Consider the following 12,628-nt stretch of genomic DNA (forward strand, 5'->3'; position numbering starts at 1 on the left):
GACTCATGATGTCCCCACTTTGGCCCATGAGCCACTGTAGAGAGAGTTGATGAGCAGTGTATTGAACCAAGTGGTCACTATCCGTATGCTCTCTATCACTGTTGTTTGACAGGCTGTGGAAACTTCTGTCTATCCTGGACAAATATTAGTACCAGTCATTACAAGGGGCGGACCTGAGGCTAAGTGCCAGAAATGTAGGAAGAGAATACCCTAGCAACCATGGCCACATTTGGAGTCTTTGAGATGACATGGCCTGCAACCACCTCTCAAGTTTTCCTCATTTACAGGCAATTATAATTCGATCCTTGGCGGTTCAGACAGTAAAGAATCTTCCTGCAATGCAGGAGACCTAGGTTAGATTTCTGGGTCGGAAAGATCCCCCTGGAGGAGAGCATGGCAACCCACTCCAGTATTCTTGCCTGAAGAATCCCATGGACAGGGGAGCCTTGTGAGTGACAGTCCATGGGGTTGCAAAGAGTCAGGCGCAACTGAGTGACTAACACAGGCAATTAAGCAGAAGATCATTTATTGCTCAGCAGACCATACAATCTAGCCTACAACTGATTCCCAGAAACCGTACAGTTGGGTTTACTATCAATTTCCATGGACTTCTTGCAAATTCCATTAATTGACCTATGCAATGCTCATCCTTTGTTTTTCAAAAAACTCTATCTTTGATATATCCCATCCTTGTCACCAACACTATCAAGAACTGGGAAGGGTTTGAGATTTTACCCAACAAGTTAGCCTGGCCTGTCGTGGATGCTGGTAGTGGACATAAAACCCCTGGGTCAGAGACAGAGGATTTTTTTTAAAGTCTTATTTATTTATCTATTGACATATAGTTGATTTACAATGCTGTGTTGGTTTCAGGTATACAACAAACTGATTCACTTATATATATATATACATATATATATATATCCTTACATATATATATGGATATATTTTGATTCTTTTTCTTAAAGGTTATTACAAAATATTGAGTATATTTCCCTATGCTACACAATAAGTCTTTGTCAGTTTTCTATTTTATGTATTGTAATGTATATATATTAATCTGAATCTTCTAATTTATCCCTTACCCTCTCCCCCTTTGATAACTATGTTTGTTTTTATGTCTGTGTATCTATTTGTTTTGTATGTAAGTTCACTTGTTTTTTTTTAGATTCCACATATAAGCAACATAATATATTTGTCTTTGTCTGACTTACTTCATTTAGTATGATAATCTCTAGGTCCATCCATGTTGCTGCAAATGGCAGTATTTCATTCTTTTTTATGCCTGAGTAATATTCCACTGAATATATGTACCACATGATCTTTATCCATTCACCTGTCAATGGACATGTCCACATCATGACTATTGTAAATGGTGTTGCTATGAACATTAGGGTGCTTGTATCTTTTCAAATTATGGTTTTTCTCCTGGTATATGCCCAGGAGTGGAATTGCAGGAACATATATTGTTTGTCAAGAAATTGGGACTCTGAGAACATTCTGGGTCTAGTACTAGGGTTCTCTGCCTCAGCACTACTGACATTTTGGATCAGATGATTCTTTGTTGTGGGGCTGTCCTAAACATTGTAAGATGTTTAGCAGCATCTATGACTTTTGCCCTGATTTCACTAGATACTAGGAGCATCTCATTCCCCACAGGCTGTGACAAACAAAAACATCTCCAGACATTGCCAAACGTCCCCTAGTTGAGAACCACTGGTCTCGTGTATCTTATTATTATTCTTGGCTATGCTCTGCAGCTTGTGGGGGGATCTTAGTTCCCTGACCAGGGATTGAACCCAGGCCCTCGGCAGTGAGAGCACAGAGTTCTAACCATTGGACCACCAGGGAATTCCTTAGCATATCCTATTCATTAACCCTGAACATTAAACTCTAAAAATTCCAGATGTATCAAATAATTTTCAATGCTTTACCTTCAGAGTAGGCTTAGTTCTTCAACTAAATCTTTAATGTTGATGATGAAAACAGATATTATGATGTAATGAACATATTTTACATAAATATTTTCCTACCTTTTCCCATTATTTCCATCCTTATGTGGATGAAAATAGAATGAGCATTTTTAAGGCTTCTCGCCTATACTGTCAAAATGCTGACCATAAAAACTGTACCAGTTTACAGACCCACTAGCAGTATAAGAGATTCTGTCTTATCATACTCTCACCAGCACTGGCTATTATGTATATATTCCTATCTTTGCTAATGTAAGTTATTATTTACATTTATTTTTATATTATTTATTTTGATAAATATTTATATGTATGTTATCTTATTTATATCTTTGAGCACTAGTAAGAGGGTGCATTTCCCCATATTATTTCAGCCAGTGGTATTTCCTTTTATCTCAATTTTTTGTGCTTTTTGCTCATTTCCCAGTTAGGGTCTTATTATTAATAAGACCTTCTTATTAATTTGTCTGAGCTCTTTACAGAATATAAACTGGATACCATAAATTTTTACCAAAAAAAAAAAAAAAACCAGTTCATGAAAGCATTTGAGTTCTTAAAGGTATGGGCAGATGGCAATGGATTTACATTACAGCAATTAAAGTGATCTCAAATGGGGTTCTAAGCAGACCTAATTTTACAAGTTCTTTATCACGTTGCTTTCTTTCTTCTCTGCTCTCTATGCCTTATGCATTCCTTGCATGCCTTCACCTGCTCCTCCTGTTTCCCTTCATTTCCAATCTCTATTGGAAACTAGTTTAGATATGGCTTTTGTTCCTTTGTCTCCATGTAACCAAGCTCAGCTTATCTTAAACTCTGCTAGTTTATCTAAGTGTTTTCCTAAACAAGGACACTTCCTTTTCTAAGAGGAATATCAGTGCTACCTTTCAAGATATTACAGTTGTTGTTGTTTAGTCGCTTAGTTGTGTCTTATGACTCTGCAACCCCAGAGACTGCAGCACACCAGGATTCCCTGTCCTTCATCATCTCCCAGAGCTTGTTCAAACCCATGTTCATTGAGTTGGTGATTCCTACAACCATCTCGACCTCTGTTGTCCCTTTCTCCTCCTGACTTCAGTTCATTTCAGTTCAGTCGCTCGGTCGTGTCCGACTCTTTGTGACCCCATGGACTGCAGCATGCCAGGCCTCCCTGTCCATCACCAACTCCCGGAGTTTACTCAAACTCATGTCCATTGAGTCGGTGATGCCATCCAACTACCTCATCCTTTGTCTTTTCCTTCTCCTCCCGCCTTCATTCTTTCCCAGGATCAGGGTCTTTTATGAGTCATTTTTTTGAATCAGGTGGCCAAAGAATTGGAGCTTCAGCATTAGTCCTTCCAATGAATATTCAGGACTGATTTTCTTTAGGATTGACTGGTTTGATCTCCCTTCAGTCCAAGAACTCTCAAGAGTCTTCTCCAACACCACAGTTCAAAAGCATCAGTTCCTTGGTGCTCAGCCTTCTTTATGGTCCAACTCTCACATCCATACATGACTACTGGAAAAACCATAGCTTCGACTATACAGACCTTTGTCAGCAAAGTAATGTCTCTACTTTTTAATATGCTCTCTAGGTTTGTCATAGCTTTTCTTCCTAGGAGCAAGTGTCTTTTAATTTCATGAGTGCAGTCACCATCTGCAGTGATTTTGGAGTCCAAGAAAATAGTCTGTCACTGTTTCCATTGTTTCCCCATCTATTTGCCATGAAGTGATGGGACCAGTGGAGAAGGCAATGGCACCCCACTCCAGTACTCTTGCCTGGAAAATCCCATGGACGGAGGAGCCTGGTAGGCTACAGTCCATGGGGTCGCTAAGAGTCGGACACGACTGAGCGACTTCACTTTCACTTTTCCCTTTCATGCACTGGAGAAGGAAATGGCAACCCATTCCAGTATTCTTGCCTGGAGAATCCTAGGGACGGCAGAGCCTGGTGAGCTGCTGTCTAAGGGGTCGCACAGAGTCAGACACGACTGAAGCGACTTAGCAGCAGCAGCAGCAGCAGCAGCAGATGGGACCAGATGCCATGATCTTAGTTTTCTGAATGTTGAGTTTTAAGCCAGCTTTTTCACTCTCCTGTGAAAAATGATTTTGATTCCTATTGTGCAATTAATTTCAAATACTTTCCCCACTTAGTTTCATTGAAACATTTACCTTTTTCCCCTGAAAAAATTATGAGGAAAAGATAAATCTTCTCTATGCATTTTTTTCAGTGCTTTAAGCTTAGAAGGTGCTTTAGGTACGTGGAAATGCAGGAAAAGATGTGTCATGCCTGCTATACATACTTAGATACCTATGATGCTCCTATGCATAGTAACGAAAAGCAAGCGTCCCCACTCTTTGTAAAACACATTTCCTTCCTATCAGAAGCCATTAGAAAGCAAGCATGCCCTGCTTATTTTAAACATGTTTGCTAGATTTTTAAATGAGACATGCTAGGTTTGATGATAACTGGAGCTAACATTTATTGAGCAATGCTTTATACTGCCTCTCAAGTATAACACTGTGCTTAAAACACTGCAAATTGTCCAGACAGCAGAAATAGATGCACTTGAGTTTAAAAATTAAGAAACAGACATGAGAATTCTGCCTCATGGCCACACACAAGCATAAAGAAACCAAAATGTTTCAAATGCAGACCCTAATTTTCACTGCCCAAAGCAGCTATCACTAGTCTCACTAGAGGGTATTTAAATTTTAATTAATGAAAGTGAAATAAATTTTAAAACTCAGTTCTTCAATCACACTAGCCACATCTCAAGTGCTCAAGAGCCACTTCAGTCTAGTGGACACAACATGGAGAGCACAGATTAACAGTTTCACCACCGAAGAAAGTTGTATTGGACAGAGCTAACAAATCATGGCCTTTGGGCACACGTTATGATGCCAGATAAAGCCCTTGGAATTTCTGAATAGTTTCCAAAGCTGTGTTACAGACCCGGTTGTTGGAATTGCCTGAACAGCATCCAAAATTAGTGAAAAGCATTAGGTTGAGGATAGGTTGGTTGGTTGGTTGTTACTTTTTATTCAGATGTATTACTAAGGTTCTAAGAAACTTTGTGGTGAATTTCTGCATGGACACAACATCCTGTAAAGGCATAAGATAGGTCAGAAAACCTGGGTTCTATATAATGCATAGTAATAACAGCAACCCTTCACTAGGCATTTCCTATGTGCCAGGCACTACACTTCATGTAATCCTCACAACACCCCTATCACGTATGTATTATTGCCACCAGTTTACAGGTGAAGAAGCTGAAATTCACAGGCCTGGGGTCACACAGCTAGTCAGCAGCAGAGCCAGGACTGAAAACCAGATACGTCTATTCCCTTGTGCTAAACAGCTCTGTGATCTCTAGCTCTTCACCTTCCCTAATATAAAAGTACTGAATTGAAAAATCAAAAAGTTTTTGATTTTTTTATGCACAGAGAAGATTTGTTTTTTCCTCATAATTTCTTCAAGGGAAAAAGATAAATGTTTCAATGAAACTAAGTGGGGAAAGTATTTGAAACTAATCGCACAATAGGAATCAAAAAAAAAAAAAAACTGAATTAAAAAGTTCTCTAACGTTTCTAAACGATGTTCTGAACCAGAATAACACCACCTACCTTCCCAAGCCAATGGAATACGCACGGCTCAGGAGAGGGGCTTGCTATCTTTTTTTCTCCCAAAGGATATGATCTCTCCTGTCTGTGCCTCTGCCCTGTAACCTTGTTTGGTTTTCATTTTTATCTACCGTGGTTCCAACTATCCGATGTTTATCACATACCTCACAGACGCCCGAACTAGATTACAAGCTCTCTCCTGCAAGGAGTGATTCACGCCGGTAGACAACCCTAAGAAAATGAGCACAATGACGAGCGCAAGGTAAATGCTCCAAGGACATTTATGGAATTAACTCGAAGTGGACTGGAAGGAAAAGGTGAATCAGGGGCTGAAGGGAACTCTTAAGGATATTACTCAGAAAACCGCGGTGTCCGAAGAAAATCGTGAGTGGAGAAGCCTGAAGGCAAATTCCAAGCCGTAGAAACGTGAAGAGAAGCGGGGTAACCTTAAGGATGGCAGCGCTGAAATTCACAGGTGGCGGACGGGACTCCGGCGGAATTCCAGAAGCAGAAACCCCACCCACCCCGGAAGAGCTCCGCCCGCTCAAACTCCCGGCTCTCCCCTGCTCCCCGGGGAGCCTCCCAGCCCCGCCCCTCTTCCGAGGGCTCGGCCGCGGCGGCTGCGCAGTGGCGCGCGCGTAGGCGGAGCGGCGCACGTAGGCGTGGCGGCGCGCGCCGCGGTCAGCTGACCGTCCCGGCTGGCACGTGACTTGCTCCGTAGGCGCAGGGGTCGAGGAAGCTGTGAGGCCGCAGCTTAGGTCGCGGAGGGGATGGAGCGCTGAGCCGTTAACACCTGCCAGGCTGTACTCCTCTCTGCCTGTTACTGCCGCCACGTCCTCGTTTGACACTTCCCTGGGTTAGTGAGCGATGGCTACGCCGCCTCGGGAACCCCGGCCGGGCCGAAGCTCGCGCTGCGGTCGCCGATAGGGAGGGATGGGGGCGGGCGCGGGGGCCGAGGCAGTGGCGTTGGAGCCGCCGGCTGGGTGGCCGTGTCTGGTTTCTCGGCGCGAGTTTGTCGTCGCCGTGGGCCTGGGTTCTGTCTCTAAGGGGAAGGGAAGGAGGGGAAGAGAGAAAGGGCCCTAGGGGCTGTTCTGTGGCAGAGGCAGAGATAAACACTGCGGGTCTGAGGCGTTTCTCCTTGGGTTGGGGTAAGGGTCACAGCGAATCCTCGCTCAGGGGGACGAAAGGTAACAGAGTGGCCCAGGTGAGGATCCGGGGTAGTGTGTGTGAGGTCACAGCGAGCGGGACAGCCTCCCCTGGGCGTACGCGCTTGCGAGTAAGGTGATGGCAGTTTAGAGGGTGTAGGAGACCCTCACCGAGGACGCAGGGTTCCTGTGACAGGGGAAAGAACGGGATTCCAGAGAACTCAGACCGTTTTTTTTTTTTTTTAATTAGAATGGGGAAGGGTAGGCAAGAAACCCTGAAAAGGAACTGGAGGAGAGAGTCACACAGGCAAATTGAATCACCTGAGAAACAGAGGAGCAAAGGGGAGAAAAGATTAGATTGTGTTTGCACCCCTCACTAAGGGTGATTGTAACTACCACCCCCCACCCCCCCCGCAGACAGCGCTTCGAAGTACATAGGAGATGTTGGATTATTTGGGGGTTGGGGAGACTGTGAAGATCTGTTTTGGCCTTCCAAACTTAGCCTTTGGTACTGTCATCTACTCCCGAATACCTTTTATTGAACAACAGTCACAGGAATTACGGTTTTTGTTTCTGTTTTTTTAAAATTATTCTGTTTTTGACTGTGTTGGATCTTCCTTGCTGTGAGCTGGCTTTCTCTAGTTGCCGCGGGGGGGATACTCTCTAGCTGTGGTGTGTGGGTTTCTCAAGTTGTGTGCTTTTTTGTGAAGCACAGACTCTCTAGCGCGCTGGCTCAGTAGTCGTGGTTTAGTTGTCCTGATGCATGTGAGATCTTCCCTGGCCAGGGATCGAACCCATGTACCTGCATTGCGAGGCAGATTCTTCACCACTGGGCCGCCCCGGAAGCCCCTTTCATGTTTGTTTTGTTCTCACAGGTCTTTGAGAGGAAGTAGATGAAAATGCCATTCATTGTATAGACCGGGACCTATCTAGCTCTAGCTAGATAGGACCTAGAAACAGATCAAATGATGTGTTTTAAGTCTAGCATAACTTATACTGTCTTCTGACTGCCAATTACCTGCCCAGTACTTAAGCACAATCTAGAGAGAAGGGTGAGTTTCTCCTAGTGCATTCTTACCCTTGATTCAGCACTTTAGGTGAAACTTGAGTAGGGCAGCTTCAAAGGGATTCTGCAGCGGTGGTCCGTGCTTTAAAAACCGCTTTTTAGTTAGCTTGGGTGAAGCTGTTCAGTTTACAGTTCAACTGGAGGAGATAATAAGCAGCAGGGTGGGCAAAAGGTGCTCAGCTTGTCAATCACGGTTCTCTGGCAACCAGCATGTCTCAAATTGTGCTGAAGCCCGGGTTTGTGTCTCAGAACTCCCGGATCTTTTTCTCATTTGGTGTATCTTGCGGGGACTAGATAAAATCTAAAGAAACAGTACTCGGGATCTGACTAAAGTAAATGCTGAGAGCTAGATGGTTCATGTAATACTGCTTTTAGAACTGGGCAGTAAATGATCGCTCTTATTTTTTTTGATGTCAGTCTTTGGAGCCTTAATTACATTAGTTCTCTCTACCTAAAAAGAAACATTTGGGCTTCAAAAGTCTGATTCTCTGATTATTTCCACAACTTTATAAATAATTGCATTGGCCAAAGAGCAAAGCTGGAATGCCAAAATAAACCTTTGCCAAAGGGTCTCCTTGTGGTCCACCAGTCCCTAAGTGATCAATCTTCCTTTTGAGCTTGAGTCTGCTTAGGGGTAACTACAGAGAAGGCAATGGCACCCCACTCCAGTACTCTTGCCTGGAAAATCCCATGGATGGAGGAGCCTGGTAGGCTGCAGTCCATGGGGTCGTGAAGAGTTGGACACGACTGAGCAACTTTAGTTTCACTTTTCACTTTCGTGCATTGGAGAAGGAAATGGCAACCCACTCCAGTGTTCTTGCCTGGAGAATCCCAGGAACGGGGGAGACTGGTGGGCTGCCGTCTATGGGGTCGCACAGAGTCGGACACGACTGAAGCGACTTAGCAGCAGCAGAAGCAGCAGGGGTAACTACAGTTTGCACCAAATGTGTGTGTGTGCTCAGTCCCTCAGTCATGTCTGACTCTTTGTGACCCCGTGGAAATACGTACCTCTTTGTTGAATTTTGTTCTTGTGCGTGTTCTGATCTGTCTGCCAGAGTAAATCTTTTCCGTTCTTTGGATGTACAACTTTATACCTTTTTATGTACGATCTAATTCATGTTCAGCTCACATTTCACTGATATTTTAAAGACATAGTAGAAACCATTAGCATGGTGCTCTTGGAAAGACGGCTCAAGCGGTGAAACCGGGCAATCTAAATTATCCTTTCGACATGAGTGATCCTTGGAACTAGAAAATTCAAACTCTATTCTTGATAATGAAGCAAAATTCTGTTCCACAGGTGTAGCAAATCTGCTGTATATTTATTGAGTTCCAAGAGGAGTCCTTAGGGCAGTGGAGGAGAGGTGCTTTGGTTCCATCATAGACCAGAAGACGCAACCTTAGCTCTGTGTTTGAAAATAAAATGCTAGACAGATTAAAAATGGTGTTTTATAGAAAGAGGTTGATGTATCTTTTAAGATACTTTATGCAAACTATCCATGAATAGGAAGTTATGTGTAAATAAAGGTAGTTAACAAGTGGATTGACTTAACCATGACAGTTTTTTTGATGTTGTTAATGAGCTAGCCTATAGTTTAGTGTTTCCCCACGGGTGCTGTTGGCATTTTGGACAGAACTGCCTCTTGTTTGGCCACCAGCTGCTAAATGGTGGTAGTGACCCCCATGTTGGGACAACCTAAAATGATCTCAGACATTTCCAAACTCTTCCTGGAGGAGAGAGGTACCATTTGGTTGTGTAGAACCCTATGCGATGGCATCCTTTATCTGTTGAACATATATACCTGAGTGCTTCTTAGTGACAGGCTCTCTACTATATGTTGGGGGCATAGAGGTTAAGAGTAGTGTTTTAATAAACTTGCATGTAAAATGTATGTAGTCACTAGCTCTGTGACCTTGGCCAAGACTTCATTAACTTCCCTCTCATCTGCAAATAGGGGTGGTGATACCATCTTCCTCGAAGGAATCAAGTACAAAATTGCTTAGCATGTTGAGTGCTGATCACATACTGCATATTCAGTAAGCTGGTTGTCATTAGCAGGAAACAGGATCTCAAGCTTACTTGAGTGATAAATTGGGGAGAGCAAACTTGTTTCAAGTATTTGGCTTGTTGAATTTCAGGCTAGACTACATCGTCTTAGAGATATTAACACCTTTTGGTGAAAAACGTGGTGTTGTGATTCAGTCACTATTATCAGATACCAGCCTGAAAGAGAAGGGAAGTAACATTTTGGGAGACAGTGAGTGTAGAGTCAGGGAGTTCGCTGGCGTGGAAGGGATTGTTTGCTCCCTGGGTCAGTGTTGAGTGGCAGAGAGGAAGTGTCTGGGCGCTCCGAACCTTCTGGTGATTCCTTTCAGTAATGGTACAGTGCCCTCCTTGCCTGTCTATGGATTCCACTTGCTTTAGCAGAAATTGCAAGAGATTTTTTTTTTTAAACATTGTGTTATGTGTTATTATCTTTATGGCTTGTTTCTGTTTTTATGATGGCATCTATGCCTAAGTAAGGCTTGGCTTTTGCAAATGTATTTCTAGCCAAATACAAAGATGTAAAAAAGATGGCTGTTTATAAAATACATCTACTAAAGGTCTTTCACATTTCAGTGTATTTATGGCATGAAGTTCAGGTAATCCTTAATGTGATTATAGGCCATCTATAAGTGCTGTTTCAGTTGAAGACAAAACAACACAAAAGTTAAGATTGATTTAAAGAAGGTGTGTGTCCTGACAATTTTAAACTTAACATATAAATCACTAAAGTCTTCCTTGGGAGGTAAAATTCCTTGTTGTTATTGGACGCTTTTATTTAAACAAGTTTTATTGTGAGCAAGCCCCTCCAACAATCCCAGTTAAGATGTTTCCTTGTTGAAGGATAGAATTTAGCATTCAGAATTACTCATTCATTCAGAAGTTACCATTCGGGTAATTATTCTTACCTTTTATTTGTGTGGTATTAAAATTTCAGGGGAAGAATATAGCAACCTTTTAAGACAGATGGATTGTGGCTGTTTTGCACTGTGATCAGTTCTGTTTGAAGTTGACGTGTCACAGTTGGAAGGCTGTGTGATATTTCATGATATCTGAGGTATTCCTCCTCGTGCAGGTTGAAATAAGCCACTTTAGTGAATAGCTTGGTATTTTCAAGGACGGTAAAAGGATGTTTTTTTGCATGTAGACCACTGTCAGTCTTTATTGTGAAATTTAAATTTACTGTGAAAGGTGGTTGCATTTCAGAGACTGAGGTGTTGGTTTCTTGAAAGCAGTTAAATATTGGAGCACTTACTGGGATGCTCTATTTTCTGTGGTTGCCCCTGTCTTGCGTCAGGCTCGTACTTTCATCCACAAAAGAAGCGCTAGTAGCTGTTTGGGTTTATTACCCTCATGTCTTGTGTTATCATGATAGTTGTTATTTACTCTTCTTTTGGGGTAGGGGTACACTGCGAGGCATGTGGGATTTTAGTGCTCCTGAATCCATGACCCCTGCAGTGGAAGCACAGGCTTAACCATTGGACTGTCAGGCAAGTCCCTATTTTACTCTTTTTATTTTGCATCCTAATCACTTGTGGTCGGAAAATAATCCACTGCTTTTAAATTCTTAGAAGTGGGTGATACAATAATGAAATAAACAGGCTCTGAGCTTTGAACCCAGGATTTCCTTTCTTCTCTCCTTCTTTCCATTTTGAAAAAGACTTATTACTGTTTTTTTTTTTAAAAAGCATGCTTATTGCAGTCAGACAAGATAGAAGTATTTAAGAAATTTGACTAGAGTTTCTCTTGCGCCTCCAGTGTAGTCTGCTTGATTTTTTTTATGTTGTCATGTGCCTTGTTTTCTTTCTACTCCTCCTTGGAGGAGGGCAGGGCAACCCACTCTAGTATTCATGCCTGGAGAATCCATGGACAGAGGAGCCTGGCGGGCCACAGTCCACAGGGTCACAAAGAGTTGGACACAACTGAAGCGACTTAACACGTACAGCCTCCCATTACCTAGAGCATTTTTTTTTAATTCAAAAAAAAAATTTGTGGCACCCTAGCTCCCCAATCACGGATCGAACCCCTATCCCTGCATTGGAAGGTGGAGTCTTAACCACTGGACCTCCAGGGGAAGTCCCTGTAGCAGTTTTTTCAGCCCTGGAAAAAATTTTCAAGAAGTTTTGGTAGTGAATCAGGACTCTACACTATGGTCACAAAACCACCTATTTATATATATGGTATTTAAAATCCTCTATATTCTGTCCTTCACAAATGAAATAAAATTGTGTATTTCTTGAACAAAGTAATAGTTTACCCAGATTTTGTTTTGTTCTGTACTTGATTTCATATATCATTTTGCTTTTCACTTATTGTTTAAGTTCATAAGCCGCCATAGAAAGCATGCAAAAAGTGGGTTGATACATTTAAAGTTTCTACATTCCATAGAACAAAAATCATTCCTGCATTATAGAACTGACAATACTGTGTGATTCTTGATAGTGATGATATGACATGTAGCCATCTTATTAAGGAACGGTTGCCATTTCATGTAACATTTACGTATAATTCATTAAATAATCATGGAAATGCTTGTTTTACTACAGTGGTTCTAAAACCTGACTGATCATCTGATTTACTTGAAGGACTTAACAAAAAAATAAAAGAGTCCTGGGTCTTACCCAGTATAGATTCATGGAATATAGGAGCAAAAAAGGATCCTGGATGTGGGAATCCAATCCTCTCATTTTGCAAATGAAGACATTTACGCAGACGATGACATGTAGAACTGGGATTAGATTCCAAGTCTTCATATTCTCAGTGCAGTGCCCTGGTGGTTACATTGCGTTTCCTGAAGCTCGCC

At 42.3% G+C, this 12,628-nt stretch overlaps 1 protein-coding gene across 2 annotated transcripts in view; it reads left to right on the top strand.

Annotated features, from left to right (window-relative positions):
- The first annotated feature begins 6,287 nt into the window (after window positions 1–6,287).
- Window positions 6,288–12,628, top strand: part of ATP6V1C1 (ATPase H+ transporting V1 subunit C1) — a 40,431-nt gene continuing 34,090 nt past the window's right edge. The window contains exon 1 of one of the 2 annotated variants that reach the window (XM_081503543.1): window positions 6,288–6,430. The gene's annotated coding sequence lies outside the window, so the exon portion shown is untranslated. The remainder of the gene's footprint in view (window positions 6,431–12,628) is intronic. The other variant, XM_081503542.1, reaches the window with a different exon arrangement.

This window comes from Giraffa tippelskirchi, chromosome 6, assembly GCF_054371585.1.
Source record: "Giraffa tippelskirchi isolate mGirTip1 chromosome 6, T2T-mGirTip1v1.2.pri, whole genome shotgun sequence".
Taxonomy (NCBI): Eukaryota; Metazoa; Chordata; class Mammalia; order Artiodactyla; family Giraffidae; genus Giraffa; species Giraffa tippelskirchi.